The 17,361-nt window shown below is 37.3% G+C and overlaps 1 protein-coding gene and 1 pseudogene across 1 annotated transcript in view; both read left to right on the top strand.

The window, feature by feature from the left end:
• The window catches only part of LOC141542696 (F-box only protein 38 pseudogene), a 47,391-nt pseudogene extending 39,243 nt beyond the window's left edge, over positions 1-8,148 (top strand).
• The window catches only part of LHFPL3 (LHFPL tetraspan subfamily member 3), a 715,308-nt gene that overhangs the window by 582,900 nt on the left and 115,047 nt on the right, over positions 1-17,361 (top strand).

Below are 17,361 nucleotides of genomic sequence, written 5' to 3'. Positions count from 1 at the left end.
TATGTATAGAAGAATTACATGTGTTTAACATATATTGGATTACTTCCCTTCTGAGAGAGAGGGCAAGGGAAAGAGAGGGAAAAATTTGGAATACAAAATTTTTCAAGGACGAATGTTGAGAGTTATCCATGCATATGTTTTAAAAATAAAAAGCTTTAATAAAAAATAAAAATAATTTTTTTAAAAGTACATTCAAGATGACAAGGTGAGCCTATAGGTATAGTTCTGAGCTTCAGTGGACTAAGCCAATTTGATGTCCACTTTAAGTCTAGCACCAATATGATGAGCCTGGGAGTATTGGGGAAAAGGAGAAAGAGCTAGCAGTCTGCTTAAGGAAGGAAGAACTGTCTCAGGTCAAAAATAGATGTGATCAAAGCTCCTATGATGAACAGCAGTGGGATGGGGCTCAATAGTTGCTGCGGCAGTACCATATTAGTTGAGATAAGAATACCTAGTCTCAAAAAAAGGAGAAACAGGAAGAGGAACAAAAGGAGGAGAAGGAGAAGAGAGAAAAGGAAGGCAAGGAAGAGAAGGGAGGAAGAAGAGAAGGAATAAGAACAAGAAGAAAGTTACCATATCATATAACTTAAGTCCACTATGATTTCATACATTGTTTTTCTTAAGATTTAAAGAATATTTTTACATCTGTGAAATCTCTGCAAGTGATAACAGCCTCTGCTTCCTCATAAACCAAATCTACTAGAAACACAGAAAAAAAGTTCTCTTTGTAAAAATCTGTGACATCATCAAATAATTCAACATCTGAAACTGATGTGATTTTATTCATGGAAATAACACAAAAGAGAATTCCTTGCTATCTGTTTTTACCCTAAGGACCCTTGGGCTCTTCTATCTACTTTGTAGCAACTGGCCATCATCTGTCCATAATCATCAATCATTAGAACATGAGTTCCTTGACAGCAGGCACTGGTTGGCTTTTTTATTTATATCATCAGAGTTCATTGGCCATAGAAACTTTTCAATAAATGGTTTTTTATTCATTCATTCCATTTCACAGATGTGGAAACTGAGATTTAGAAAAGTTAAGTGATTTTCTCAGATAAACCTCAACTCGGTCTCCTGTATTTCCTCGCTTTCTTCAAGTCCCACATAAAATCTACCTTAAGCATGAAGTCTTTCATGATTCTCTTTAATTCTAGTGCCTTTCCTCTATGTAGAAGTTTTTACTGCAGTGCAAAATGACCAGTGCAGATTTGGTGAAATTGTAGATGATGTAGAAAATCCTGGCAGCATCACAGATATTGGGATGAAGGCTGTCGATGAGGTGTTTTCATGTATCAAATATCTACTCATTTATAATTGTCCTCATCTGTTTAACCCAAATAAGTGGATCACAGACTATTCAAGAAGGATACGGCTGGTTGACCTCACCTTGGTGAGATGTCATGCAGTTAGAGTTGAGTCTTTCAGTCAATTCATTGAGTTGTTGCCAAGCCTGGAGTTCATCTCTCTGGACCAAATGTTTCAAGAACCACTTAAGGATTGTGCTCATGTTAATCTGAGTGTAAGTACAGGGACTGGCATTTCATCAGCCCTTGTGAACAACCAAAATTCCAATAATGAAAATAACAATCATCAAAACAATAGCCCCAATGTACCCAACAATAATCCCAGCAGGCCAATGACCAGAATGAGGAGAATGAGATGCACCAGGATGGACAGGCTGAAGAGCAGCAGATTGCAGCTGAGGCAATGAGATGGAAGAAATGACTCAGGAAGATGGAGAGAGTAGAAATGAACCATAACCAGGCTGTTTTTCTCATGGATATTGATGAAGAACAAGCAAGACCTAATAGTCTTCAGCCTGCTGCAAAAGCATCACCAATTCAATTACTGTTCACAATTCAGACAGCAAAGATGAGGAAAAGAGGATGGGAGCCCCTGGAAGCCGCATTGCTAAGAACAGTTCTCAGAACTATTCTGACAAAGAGAGCTGGTAGAATCCAGGTAATGCCCAGTGAATGGAAAAGGCAAGTTGCCACTTAGAAAGAGATGCAGCTCCTCTCATCAAATGGGCCAGCTGAAGTCATCTTCCAATGAGGAAAATAACTGTGAGAAGGGCTGCCAGATCACAAATGAACAGATCAAAGCAAATATGAAAGCAGCCAGTGACATACCTGAGAAGAGGAAAAACAAAGATGTTTATCCCAGTTGTGACAATAGCTCAGGTTCTGTGGGTATCTCCTCCTCATGCAATGCTGTTCCTCAAAGCCCTGACTTTGTAAGGACTGTAACTGGCAACTCTGGAGAGCCTGGCCCCCAAGCCCCAGATCCATCCCAACCATCTGCCCTCCTTGTAAAACTGAGGGGCAGTTGATAGACAAAACTCAATTTCCTCCAGGAGCTCTTGCAGTAGATCTCAGGACCACAGAGCAGACCTAGCAGATGTTCTGATGAGGAACAACCTTCCACCAGCAGAGCCAATGGCAAAGGATCAGAATTCTCCTTTAGGACTCTCCCACAAGATGGGTTTTGAAGCCCAGATAATGACAAGAGGATTAATGGGAATGTCTATGGAGATGACAGCAGAAGAAGCTCCCAATCTGAGAATTTTTGAAATGAAGTATGATGAGAACTACCCTTGAAGACCTCTAACAAGGACCAGGAGCAAACTTTCCTATGTATCACTGGTATCTGAGTCAGAGGTTGCCAAGCTAAAGCTACATCATGCAATGAAACAGAAAAGGACAGCTGATAAATCCACGAGCATCAGCAATCTTGTTATTGAAGATGATCATGTCTTAAAATACAAAAATCTTGTTGGAATCACACTGACCAACTGTGGAATCACAAATCTAGTAATAAAAGATTGTCCTAAGATTGTGTTCATTCATCCTATAAGATATCGAGTCTTGAAGCACTTGAAAATTAAAAAAAAAATCTGAGTGCTGTAGCATAGGAAAATACGATTGGAGAGGGTGAAATAAGATTTCTGTATGAGACTGTACTTTCTATTTTAAAAAATTACAGTTTCCACATTTCTCCCATTTATCCTGTATATATCTTAAATGTACATAGTTTTTTTTGCATGCTGTCTCCCCCATTCTTGAGAGCAGGACCTGGTTTGGGGGCAGGGGTATCTTTCTTTGTATCCATAGCACTTTGCACAGTGTCTGGCTTATTGGGCTGACTTTACCTTCAGCAAATACATCCCATGATGATTTTCATCATTTATAAAAAGACTAAGGACAAACAACATGCATCCATTTCTGTTTCAAAAATGGGAGATGTTGCCTGACCATTTCTTTGGAAGTGCTACCTTTGGAGGTACAGTGAACAGATTGCTAGTTCTGGAATCAACAAGTCTTAAATCCAAATTTGGTCTCAAAAGCTATGGGCCCTGGAAAAATCATTCATCTCTGCTTGCCTCAGTATGTAGATAATAACAGCATCCATTTTACAGAGTTGTGAGCATCAAGTGATAAATATTTGCAAAGTGCTTAGCACATAGTAGGTTCTATATAAATGTTTATTCCCTCCCTCTTTCACTGGGTAACTACCATAAAAAGCCCTTGACCCCAGCTGTCTCCTGTATTAATATACCATGATGCATCCCATTCAGAGATGGGAGACTTCCAGGGGGCCTGGCTGCTCATTAATAATCCCATCTCCTGTCCTGTGCTTCACTAGCTTTATCCTTATTGATGTCGGTGGCAAAGGCTCTGCTGTCACAGGAGGTTATTTGAGTTGTTGTGTGCGCATCTGCTCTTGTGGTCTTAGTTTTACTTCTCTTTTTATGGTTTCCATCATTCTTTATTGCTTCCCGCAGACTGTGTCCTGAAGCCTCTTATTTTCTTCTCACTTTTACCTTGATTAATGCCCTTCATAAGTTTTCCTTCCCTCTCCCTTGCTGTACAGTAACTGCCCAGGCAGCTTCTTAGCTGTAGAGCTCACATTCAAGGAGATATCCTTCTCCATATTCCCTTTTGACAATTATGTCAACCAATGTCATTCTTCTAACCCTTGGGCATATAGTCCCTCAGTTTCCTTTACTCTGGGTGACTTTTCACCCTTATGTAATGGAGGACTTTGTTACTGCTATACCTCTGAGCTGAAAATTTTCACTGTTGTCTGTTAGAAGGCTAAGGATTCATTATTAAAGGGGCAGAGTCACTGATGGCTGGAAAAGGGCTGATTATCCTTAAACAAGAAATAAAGAAAACAATCCACTACATATGTAGCTCTTGTCATGAAAATCCATCTCATATAATAATTGATTTTTGCTTCTGTCTTTTTCGAGTGCTCCTTTACATAAGGAAGAAAATAAGTAAAATAATGTTCCATCTTGGGGAGGGAGGCATCTGGGTAAAGAAGAGTGAGAAAAATGATTATTAATAACAAATTATTGGAGAGATCCAGAGTTCTTTTTTTTCTTTAGTCCTTATTTCAAAGTTCAGTCTCTTGGATGATATTGAATTAATTTTCTCCTACATGAGTAATCTTATCTCATCCAATTTTACAAGGAATTTAATCTAAGATGGGGAAACCCATTGTGGTCTACACAGGTTTGGATGGAAATAAATTTTTTGAATAGATTGCCCAATTTAAAAGTAAAAAACAATCAAAGTTCATTAGAATAAGCTCAGCCCTTCGTAGTAAATAATATTCATTTTCTCTCATTACTTGTTAACCAATCAGAGTTGATTGTGACCCTCCAGAACACCACTTTTCAAAGGGCATATACACCATGAGCCTGCCTCCATGGGATCTATGGCATTTGAGAGTGCCACTGACTTCCTTTATTAAAATGACTAATTACCGAGAAATTACAAACCTCTTGAACTTTTTAAATATCACAGGAGAGAGAACTGGGATCTGCTTAAACCAGAAAAGACTTGAGTTCAGGTCCTATCTCTGCCACATTAATAGCTATATGATTCAACCCCTCAGCATCTTAGGCAACTCCAAGACTACCAGTTGCAGAGAAAATGCAGCCCTGCATTAGTAAGAGGAGTTTTCTCCTTCAGCAGTTCTCTGTACCATTGAAATAAATCCAGTCCTCATGGTATCTAGGTAAGTACATATTTGCTTAGCAGGGTTTCCTTAGAAATCAGATGGAATTCAAATCCATTGTCTCCATTGGTTTTTTACTGACTCAGAAAATGTTCAGCGTGCTTCCAATCCTCTTAGCTATATGAAATCAAGATCCGCTTGCATGAAAGAGATCTTCCCTCCTCTTCTCGATCTTTCATGGCCTTAGAATAGCTGTCACTGAGTTTGGCTTTAGAATTATAAAGCATATGAATGGAAACTGAGGCAAAGCTTCACTCAAGCAGAATGGTGGTCCCTATGAGAGAGCTAGGAATGCATTATACCCTTCTCATCATGGTCTGCTGAATTCAGTCAAATCCAACAATCTAGCACTTTATCATAAGGTCATAGGTGTGAAGTTTAGTTGTGCAAATTCACTACACCACTGGCTGAAATTGATAACACCATTCCAGGATTTCAATTGATTAGTAGCACCCCATAGAATACTTAGCTCATACAGAGTTTAAGTGACTTTCTTGGGATTACTCAGCTAGTAAGTGTCAGAGGAGAGAATTGAACCCTCAAAATGCCAATTTTGGTGTTTTACTAGATTGTGACTTGAGCTGCTTATTACTTGAATCACAAATTCTCAACACTCTAAGCTTGCTGAGCCTTTTTAAGCCATATCTCTTTTCATTTCTCATCAATGGTTTAGTTATCTCCTTGATGAGAACTTGCATGACAAGCACAGCAAGTAAATACATGTTTCAGCCTGCAGTCATGCTTAGCTCTCAGTTGGAATGACGTAAACATCTAAAGCCCTTGAGAGGAAACTAGAAATGTTGCTTGTTGCCCCCTTCCTTCTGGAATGAAGAAGAAAAAGAAAGAATTCATATTTGCTAATGCATATGGTATGGGTTACCAGGAATCATGCTATCAGATTTCAGGGGATCATTTTCCCCCTAATTATTAAATACCTATTCTGGTTAAAGATAGAAATATATAATGTAACAGATATCAAATGATCAGGTTGATATGCTTGGGCCCTTGTTAGTCATGAGTGGCAATTTAAATACACCAAATTCCAAGAAAGAAAATGTTAGCTTGCCAAAATCATCACCAGCCAATTTATATAAAATTCAGTGAACGTTATTTTATAAAATTTTAATTTCACTTAGACATTAGAGACATATTCTTTGTACCCAGATCTAGCCCCCGGCAAAATTGTTAACTAGGCCAGGTTTGTGATCTATCACCTCTGACCTCCCTGTGTGACCCTCTCACCTCCTGCCTGAAGCCTTCATATACCCAAGTAAGTTCATGTTGCTTTGCAGAATTACTCATTGCAAGATGCTGCCCAGATGTATACAATATGAGCAGTGCCTCTCCATCCAGAAATTCTCTCCATTCTTCCTCCCATACAAATTCTCATTCTCTAACTTAGTTATTAAGAGAAAATTATCCAAGTGAACTCATTCGTTGAAATTATTCTTCCTCCTTCATGGGAAATGTGTAAGTTGGAAGTACAAAGGTTTGGATCTCTAACAGTAAAGTTTTATTGGATTTTTGAAGAGGCTACATTTATGATGAGGAAGACCTTCCTGATGGTTTATAAGTGACAATAGACTTGGGGTCAGCATGACTTGACTTCAAATACTGCCTCAGACACTATAACTTTTTGACCACAGGCAAATTGGTTAACTGCTTTGAATTTCAGTTTTCCTATCTATAAAATGAGGATTCCGATAATATTACCTGCCTTACTGCGTTATTAGAAAGATTCAACAATATAATATAGATAAAATTCTTTGAAAAAATATTAAAAATGCTTTGAAAATGTTAGCCATTATTATTATCATCATTACTCAAGACTGAATAAAAATACCACCTTCTGCTTGTAGCTTTCTCTAATCCTTCCACCTGTCACCGCTCTCTACTTCCTCAAATTATTTAGTATGTGTTTTTCCATGTGCATATCAGATATTCCCAGAATATAAGCTATCTCAGGACAATGGCTGTTTTTCCATTTTGTCTCTTTCTCCAACATATAACAGAGTGCCTTTTACATAGAAGATGCGAGTAAATACTTATCTATTGGATTTAATATGATTACTTTCCAAAAACCATTTAAGAAAGTTTCTGAAATGGAATGAATCCCACAAAAGATTAATCAAAGTTAAGGAATATAGAGTGGTTTTAGGTCTTGAAATGATTATGCCCCAAAGGAAAAATAAAGCAAATATAGCCATAGACTTTGCAGAGAGAAGGCTATAGCCCTCTGGGATGAGATGATCTGTGCAATCAGAAAAATCATTGACTTAACTTCTTATCCTACCAGGTCATACCAAAGTTCTAAGATGATACATTTTTCCCTCACCAATCCTCTCCACCTTCTTTTTTCTCCTTCCTTCCTTGTTTTTTTATTCTCTTTGTCCTTGGGACTCCATGCCTGCTGCAACCTTTACCACTACAGTGCAGTCACCTTGAAAAGCTTAGATCAAAGCAAGAGCAAAAGAGATAAAACTCCAAGGTCTTCCAGGATTAGGCTAAATCATAGCCTAAAGTTACTCTTCTATTTTTCTTTTCTAAGAAAAGTTGTGACCAGTCTCAATCTTTTCTTTTTTCTTTTTATTTTAACCTATCCATTGTTTCAATCATGCTTTCTGTTCTCTAACATTCCCCTTATTGCCAAGACAGGCCCACAGATCCGAATTTTCATTACTCTTCACCAAGTTTTTCAGATTCACCTTTGTGTCCTGTGTCACCTAACTGAAATCCAGCCTCTTTCTCTATTTGGGGCTCCTGGAATTCTAAGGCTCTGTGTAGTATTTCAATCACATTGCATAGTAAACTATGATATGTCTCATGATGAGGCAATAAAGAAACGACAGGTGGTGCATTTATGGGTGATTAAAGCCTGCCTGCCACAGGCAGCGTTATAATGCATGAGGCTGACAGCACAGAAATCGAAGTAATCCCCAGTGAGAAAACTGCCTTGGTTGTCATATGGCTATTATTATATGGAAGTTTTACAAAGAAGGCAGAATCAGAACAAAATAGCAGACTCTCCTTCCCAAAAAGGATTCTGTGTATGTGTGTGTGTGTGCCTGCCTGAGTGTGCCCATATGCATATGTATTGTGTGGAGGGAGAGAGGAAGGGAGGGAGGGAAGGGGGGGAGAGAGAGAGAGAGAGAGAGAGAGAGAGAGAGAGAGAGAGAGAGAGAGAGAGAGAGAGAGAGAGAGAGAGAGAGAGAGAGAGAGAGAAGAGAAGAGAAGAGAAGAGGAGAGGAGAGGAGAGGAGAGGAGAGGAGAGGAGAGGAGAGGAGAGGAGAGGAGAGGAGAGGAGAGGAGAGGAGAGGAGAGGAGAGGAGAGGAGAGGAGAGGAGAGGAGAGGAGAGGAGAGAAGAGAAGAGAAGAGAAGAGAAGAGAAGAGAAGAGAAGAGAAGAGAAGAGAAGAGAAGAGAAGAGAAGAGAGAGAAGAGAGAGAGAGAGAGAGAGAGAGAGAGAGAGAGAGAGGCAGAGAGAGAGAGACGCACAGAGGCACAGAGAGAAATAGAGACAGAGATAGACAAAGACAGAGAAATAGAGAGGCAGAGACAGATAGAAACAGAGAGAAAGAGTGAGAGATGTGTTGAATTTTGACCACACATCAGAAAATTCTGTTTATGTTTGAAAATTCTGGGGCTAAAATGTTATAATGTTCTCATTCATACTTAAAGTAGAAGAGAGTAAAAACTAAGTTAGGCAAAGCTTCCTTTGAGAAACCTTACCTCTTCTGAATTATTAATTCAGGATCCGAATCATTCTGCTAGGAAAGAAAATGCAGTGAGGGCTTCTCCTAAGAATCCCCAATTAAACTCCATCTATAGTTGCCTGTGTTGACCATAAAAGGAAATGGTTCTAAACATCACCATGTTCTTTTGTTTTTCTGGAAGCTTAGGGTCTGTGATATCATGGAACATGTTCAGGAGGTAGCTCAGAGAATCATTTATTGATCAATGACAGGGACATCAGAGGCAAGTAGAACCAAGCTTTCATTTTACATTTGAGGAAATTGAGGCCTAAAGATAGTGATTGACTTTTCCAAGGTCACTTAGACAATAAGTGGTAGAGACGGGATTAGAATTTATTTCTTCCAACTACACACCTAGCACTCTCTGTTCATCACATTGATGGTGATGAGTTCTAGTTTTATATGGCAGTTGTGTCAGACTCACATAAAACAGGAGCCACTAACTATAAATAAGGATCCCTGTGGGCCTCATATTAACTGGGAAAGTCACATATTAACATTATCTATGTTTTTGTTTTTGTTTTGTTGTTAAATATTCTCCAAAGACATCTTCATCTGGTTCAGGCTGCACTCAGGAATGTTGTAACCCAAATGTTGTGAGTTTGACACCTTTGGGCTACAGCAGAGAGTACATGTTGTCAAGGAATAGAATACAAAGTTGTAAAAGAAGGGAATAAAGAATTATTGAGGGCCTTGAGAATAACTAGAAGAGTGAAAAAAGTAAAATCATCAAGACTGAATAAGTGGAAATGAATCTGGCAACAATACAAAGGCTAGATTGGAGAGTATGTGAAATTAGAAATGGCAAGACTAATTAGGAAAACATTATGATAATCTAGATAGAATGTATTAGGACATAGCAGTCCTAGCAGAGTAGGAGCAGAAAGAATAGAAAGAAGTATATAGATATAATAGATGCATTATAGTAAAGGTAGAATCCAAAGGGTTTGGCAGCTCATTAAATGATGGAGATAAGATGAAAATTAACATTTCAGGTGTGGAAGACCAAATAAATGGTGGTGTCATTGATATAAACAGAGAAGTCAAAAAGAAAAAGAAATTTCAGTGAAACAATAATATATACTGGGACACTAAGAGGACATTCAAATGGCTGTTAAAGATATTAATCCAGAATTCAAAGAAGAAGTCATGTTGGAGATGTAAAAGAAGAAGTCATGTGTAAAAAGGAAATAATTGAAGTGATGGGGAGTAGCAAAGATTGCCAAAGGCAGACCAGACAGAAAGAAGAAAATAAAGTCATAGAACTTAATAAACTCATAAACCAATATGAATAATTAACAAATTGTTCACTCTATGTTCAGTTGACATATCTATCTTATAAGATATTGTTTTATTAATTTATCTATTAATTTAAATAAGACCTTTGTCTAAATATATGAGCAAATGAAAACGTTGAAAAAAATGTGGGTCCTTCCTATCAAATACAATAATTATGACTTCACAATACTATCATTTACTTGTAGACATTAAAAATGACACAGTGGAGACAACACTAGTCCTGTAGGTCAGGAAGACCTAAATTCAAACTTGATCCCAGATACTTATTTATTGTATGATCCTAGGCAAGTCACTTAACTCTGCTTCTTAATCTATAATCTATAAAATTATTAATGTATAAAATGAACTGGAGAAGAAATGATAAATCATTCCAGTATCTTTGCCTAGAAAACCCTAAATGAGGTCATGAAGAATCAGACATGACTGGAAACAACTAAACAACAAAATAGGAATTAATTGCTATAATGCAAGCAGAATATCTGACTTAAAGGATTTTCTATCAGTTCACAATGTTGTAACATGATCACTATTTCTCTTTCATATCCTAATATCCATCTTTTCCATCTCCTTTATTATCTTCCCTACATCCATTAGCCATCTTGCTTTCAATTTTTGTTGAACCCCTTTCATCCAAAATAGTTACCAATGTCTATTATTACCTGAGCAACATTTTTGCCACCTTATATGTATTTCCCAAATGTTCAGGACTGATCTTGTCAATATATACATATTCTAGTCATTAATTATGAACGGTAAATGGGAGTTGTTATTCATTAATGAAATTTCCAATTATTCCTACCTGATTGTGTTAGCTAGAATGTGATCTTCCCCCTCTTTTACTGATGTCTTTCATTTTTAAATCATGTTGATTTCTGGATACATCCTTACATCTGTCCTTCTCCAATGAAATTTCCCTTATGAGGGAAAAAAAGATTTTTAAAAGAGAAAAAAAATATATTATCAAAACTTATCAGTATATAGACTTTTTTTCTGACAGCTTTATGCAACATTCCACCCTCATTGTCTCCTAACTCTTTAGTGAAGAAAGTAAGGCATATTTTCTCAATTCTTTCCAGGGCAAGTCTTACTCATTTTAATTATACACTATTCCTTTTTATTTCATTATTCCTTTGGTTTCTCTTATATGCATTTTATTCTTTTGATTCTCTTAACTTCACTCTATCAGTTCATATAAATCCTCCCATGCTTTTCTGAAATTTTCACATTTGTCATTTCTTAAAATAGAATAATACTCCATTACATCCATATATGACTTAGTTCAGCCATCCCCCATACAATAGGCATTTACTTTGTTGCCATTTCTTTGTGATAGAAGAAAAAGTTCTGGTAACACTAACACTCTTAAAGGGAAATGGTAATAAATTATATCATTTATTTATAATCCAAAGAATTTATTTAGCATATCCAATTCATCTAGAAAATTAAAAATCTAGTTAACCAGTTTCATATTCTGCCTATCCATCTACTTATTCCAGTAAAAAGGAAACTGGAGATGTAAGACACATAGAGTCACTGGCAAGGATTTGACTTTCAACATGACTTATATCTGTTTTCCCTTTAGCATAGAGACAACTAACCTTAATCAGTGGCTTTGCCTCAATCAAACTAAGACCTGTTAAAAAACCTTAGCTTTAAAAGATCAAGGTCTCCCACTGCATCCAAGGTCATCTATATCTGGCCACTGGACCAAGATGACTCAGCCCTCTTTCAGTTAAATCTATGTCATCACTTCCCAGATGTCATGGGCATCTTCAAAAATGAAGAACAAACAACAAGCACATGATAGTACCAAGAAGCACCAATATCTCTAGTATCTTTTGTGAGTAGCATTAGTTCATTCGATCCTCACAATAACCCCTCGCGGTAACCTATGGATATTATTATCCTCAGATAATGAAACCAAAATTCATTAAGTATTATGGATCATTTATTCATGATTAATTATCATGTAGACTGCCAAAACAGTATGGCAGCTTCAAATATTAGGGAAGCCCTGGGCATTACCTGGAGAATTCTTCAGCCAGAGTTAAAAATCACCAAGAGAATATTAAAACTCAACAAAATCATTTCCACATTCCTAGTAGCATCCATCATCTGTCCAACAATCAGTCAATAAGTATTAAGTACCTATTGTATGGGGGATGGCTGAACTAAGTCATATATGGATGTAATGGAGTATTATTCTGTTTTAAGAATGACAAATGTGAAAATTTCAGAAAAGAATGGGAGGATTTATATGAACTGATACAGAGTGAAGTTAAGAGAATCAAAAGAATAACATGCATATAAGAGAAACCAAAGTGTCAAGTACTATGCTAGTGCTGTGGATACAAAGAATGGAACGATCCTTGCTTCCAAGAAGCTAATATGCTGTTACTGGATAGAAATGCACATATAAATGTGCAGATAATAATAAGAACAATAATAATAAAGATTAAGTACTTTAAGACTTATGAAGTATTTTAAATATCACATTTTATCCTCAGAATAACTCCATTTTACAAAGAAGCAAACTATGGCAAACAGAAGTTAAATAGCCTATCCAGAATCAGACCTTTAGTAGGTTTCTGAGACCAGAATTGAATCCATCCATAGGCCCAGTATTCTATTCACCGTACAACCCAGCCACTTCACAAATACATGGTATTTAAATAGAAAACCAGAAGGAGGGCACTGGCAAATGGGGCATTCAGAAAAGCTTCATGTAGGATGTACCTGAGCTATATTTTGAGGAAAGAAAAGGATTATCTGAGGTGAATGTGAAAAGTGACAACAATCCAGGCACTGAAGAGAGCCAATGCAAGTGCATGAAATTGGGAGATGAAGTTCCATGTGTGAGGAATAGAGAGAAGGCCCATTTGGCTGTACTGAAGAGGGCAAAGTGTCTGCCTCATATCCAATGAGGTTGGAAACATAACCTGAACCAGAGCTTTTGAAACTCAATGGAAGGACTTAGATTTTATCCCGAGGTAAAAGGGAGTTTATTGAGTAGGTCAGAAATTCACTTAAGGATAATGGGGGAAACTGAAAGCAGGGAGACCAGCATTATAGCAGAGTGCTCCTCAGTGTATCAGTTAGGAAACAATTTCTAATAGAAGAACAGGAAAATCAAGTAGCCAGCTACATCCAAATCCATCACCACCACTAGGCAAAACTATACAAAGTTACTATACTGACAGTAAATTGGTGGCATTATTTTTTGGTTATTAGATAGTGTGATGTTCTACATTATGATTTGATTTCCATAGATACACTAGCAAATCTGAACATCTGTCTTTACCAATAATAAGAGATATGAATATGTAAATTTGATTCCTGTTAATGTTTATTAAGTGTTTACTATTGACAAGGCACTGTATTCATTTCTGAGGATAGAATGTCAGAAAGTAAAATAGTCCCTATTTCTATTTTTAATTTCTTTCTATGCCATTGCACTAAGCCTCTGAAGACTTTCCTTTGTTGCCATCTTATAACCAGAATAAAAGAAACCTATTTTAGTGACTGTATAATAAGGGTAGTCTGCAGGTTTAATATGTATACTGTGAAGAGTAAAATTTCAAAATTTCTTTTAAACATTTTATTTTTCAACTTCCTAACTTGAATATAGGGAAAAGGAAGGAAGGAAAAAAAGGAGAGAAGGGAGGGAGGGAGGAGGGGAGAGAGAAAGGAAAGAAAGAAAAAACTGGGAAGGAGGGAAGAAAGGGTAAAAAGAAGGAAGAGAAGAGGAAAGGAAGGAGGGAGGAAGGAAGCAAAGAAGGAAGGAAACAAAGAAGGAAACAAGGAGAAAGAGAGAGGAAGGGAGGGGAAGGAAGAAAGGAAGGAAGGAAGAGAGGGAGGGAGGGAGAGAGGGAAGGAAAGAAAGAAGAAACGTTTATTAAAAGCCCACTTTGTTCTAAGCACAGTAACAAGCAATTCACAAATATTATCTCATTTGATCTTCACAACAGTCTTAGGAGGTAGAAATGTACAAGAAAAAGTCAGAAAGCTGATTATCTGATCATTTTCTCCTCTCAGTATTCCTATCACTGGCTTGCCACTAAAACGTCATAGCATATGTGTGTGTGTGTGTGTGTGTGTGTGTGTGTGTGTGTGTGTGTGTGTATATATATATATATATATATATATATATATATATATATATAGTGAGCTTTCAAGAACAGTAATTGTCTCTTATCTATTTGTACTTTAAGCACTTTGCACCAAAAAAATGTTTCATAAATGCTTTCTCATTCAATCAGTATCCTTTTCAGGTCTGTGTATGTATGTAGAGGACATTTTACACTAAAGTGATAAAAATCTCTCTGTCAGTATCTGTACTTCATCATAATACAAAAAAATTTTTTAAAAACTCTTTCTAAATATCAATCATTTAAATTTAGGCTGGATCCAGGCACCATTTTGAAAGAGATCCTCTAAGAAATATAGGCTTTCTTGATATATAGTTGGGTCAGATTAGTATGAATAGTGAATCCCCTGAGGTTGATAATAATGAATCCCCTGAGGTGGCCACATTATTTGAATTCATGCTGCATATTTCCACTGGGTTCAAACCAATTATTAAATTTTACATAATTACAACTTTGAATAAGGAGAATTTGAAGAGATGGGACCACTTCAGGGGAAATCATTATTTGCACTAATCAGAATCTAAATGTAATTCATAAGAACCAAAATCTTTCAAGTTCCATTTACAGTAATGATTCCTAAGGAACTGGCCAAGAATTCTTCCAGTTTTGTTTTTTCTTGCTTCAAGTACCACTCTCTTTAAGTAGGATTCAGTTCATATTGTCCTCTGGGTATGGGGAGCCACTAGTAGAATCCATTCACACCTTTTAAAAAAACTAAACAGAGAACCAACTTACTAGGTATATAGGGAAGAACCTAAACTCCAAAATAAGGCCCTCCCTCCTCTGTCCAAGCTCAATATGAGCCAGCACTGCTACGTGACAGTTTTTTTAAAAAAGGACTAACATGATTTTGAGTTTCATTAATAGAAGCACAGTGTTGAAAACAAGGGAGATGAGTGTCACTGCACTGTGCCCTGGTCACGTCACTTCTGTGCACTGTCAGCAGGCAATCACAGTATCAGAGACTTATTTGAAAATCAGCATTATTATAGGGGTAATGAACATACATGTGGAGCCCAAAGAGTTCATAATTCTTATGGAAATTGCATATTTGCAACTGCAGGCCAAAGAAAGGAGATGATATAAGAAGGAACATGACATGGAAGTGGGGGAAAGTGCAATTAAGGTGAGAAAGAACACAACCCCTCCCAAAGGGAAAGAGCAAGATAGTTATAAAAGCTCCATCCTTTTCCCTTGGGAACTGCTAGATTAGGAGGATAGAGTGGTCTGTATTTCTACAGAGTCACTGATGCACAAGCAAATTTTCCAACCTGGCATAGACTGAGTGGCATCTGTCTTGACTCCCAGAGACATATAAAGAGTCTAGCTTGGGATATAAACAGCAGATTATGTCATCCAGGGACAGGTCAGGAGGGAGTTTTATCCGTGACACATTCAGAGCCTCCTCCATTGGGTCTAGTGTTTCTGAAATATATGGCAGCCCAAGAAGACAGCTTTGGGAGCCACCTAAATGGTACTTTATAATAGTATTCGGTTCTGGATGGCACAGGTTAGGAAGGAGATCGATAAATCAGGAATATGTCTGAAAGAGTGTGACTCTGGGGGGAAGGAATTTAACACCATACCAATGAAATGGGCCCAGAGAAGACATAAGAGGACATAAACAGTGGGTTATATAGCAATGACATGAACTTCCAACAGGAACATCGGTGATGGTAGATGGCAATCATTCCTACCCTGTGATGATGCTCATCATTCCTTAATCACTGTTTGTAAGCTTAACTACAAGGTGATACATGAATGATAAACTGCTTAATTTTGCAAATGGGGAAGAAGATTCATTTTCATCTACTGATATCCTATAAAAATAGATAACATTTGTGTAGCATTTAGATCTGCAAAGTACTTTATATATGTTATCTCAATTCTCAAGACACCCCAGGATAGGTAGGTGCTATTATTACCCCCATTTTCTAGATGAGAAAATTGAAGCCAACAGAGATTGGATGATTTGCTCAGGGTCATGTAGGTAATGAGTGACTGAGGCCAGATTTGAATTCAGGTCTTCCTGATTATGGAGTTGGCACTCTATCCGCTGATTGTGGAGTTGGAACTCTATCCACTGAGCCATCAGCTGCCTATACCTCACATCATATAAATTTCTGTATTTGTAAATACAGGATAACTTGACCTTAAAGAGTGAGGGAAATTATTTATATTATTTATATTGTTTACTTCATGTACTTTCTTGAGAATACAGAACTTATTGGACCCATTTTAGAATAAAATATAAATGGACATATGAAAAAAGTGGAAAAACCCCTTCTCAATGATAAATGAAGCTGCATCCTCACTCCTAGGACTTGAACAGATATGATTTCTTAATAAGTATCTTTGCCAATAAAATAAAAAACTACATTTGAACTGACAGCCTGTTCCACCTAGCCTTTCCCATACTCACCAGCATGTTACAATACATCAGCCAGAGTTTGAATAAAAGTCATCCATTTTCTATAGTCGTTAAGTCTCTTACTTGTCCATAATCTCACTTCCTTCCATTCCAGCATGATTCCATGCTGACCCTGGGATCCCATGTCCTGCCCTAAGTTGCTGAGTTGTGTGAGCCAGTCAGCTATTTCCTAAGATTGCTTCTTAAAGGGGTGCATTTGCTGAAGATAATCAGATATTTTATACCAAGTACAAATGCGAGCTTTAGCAGGAACTTTTTTATATTTCCTTGGATTTGAAATCATCACCTTTGATCTTAATTTTAGTCCTCTCTGGTAACCATGGTTTCAGAGACCTTCTTTCAGTTACTGTGACCTCTTATATAAAGGAGATGCTAGATTTAATCTCTTAAAACCCCAACTGAGATTCTACATTGGCCTGGGTTGCAGCTTACTTAGAAAGTGAACTCCAGACCCTGCTTTCAGAGGCATATTGTTGCTATCAGAGCTGGATGAATTCATTTTCAGCAAATTTGACTTGGCAAAGAGCTCATCCCTTAACATAGATCCAGTTTGAGTAACAGCTCACCTAGCCATTTCTGCTTCTTCCCTGCTGGGTTCTTCGCCTCCAGCCTGTAGTCATTCCACACAGCCATGTGGTCTGACAAAGCTTATTTCTCTGAGGCTGGACATATCTCCATTATTGAGGTATTTTCTTTCT

The sequence above is a fragment of the Sminthopsis crassicaudata genome, chromosome 5 (assembly GCF_048593235.1).
Source record: "Sminthopsis crassicaudata isolate SCR6 chromosome 5, ASM4859323v1, whole genome shotgun sequence".
Taxonomy (NCBI): domain Eukaryota; kingdom Metazoa; phylum Chordata; class Mammalia; order Dasyuromorphia; family Dasyuridae; genus Sminthopsis; species Sminthopsis crassicaudata.
Note: the sequence above shows the minus strand (reverse complement) of the source record. Positions and strands in the feature narration are given on the sequence as shown.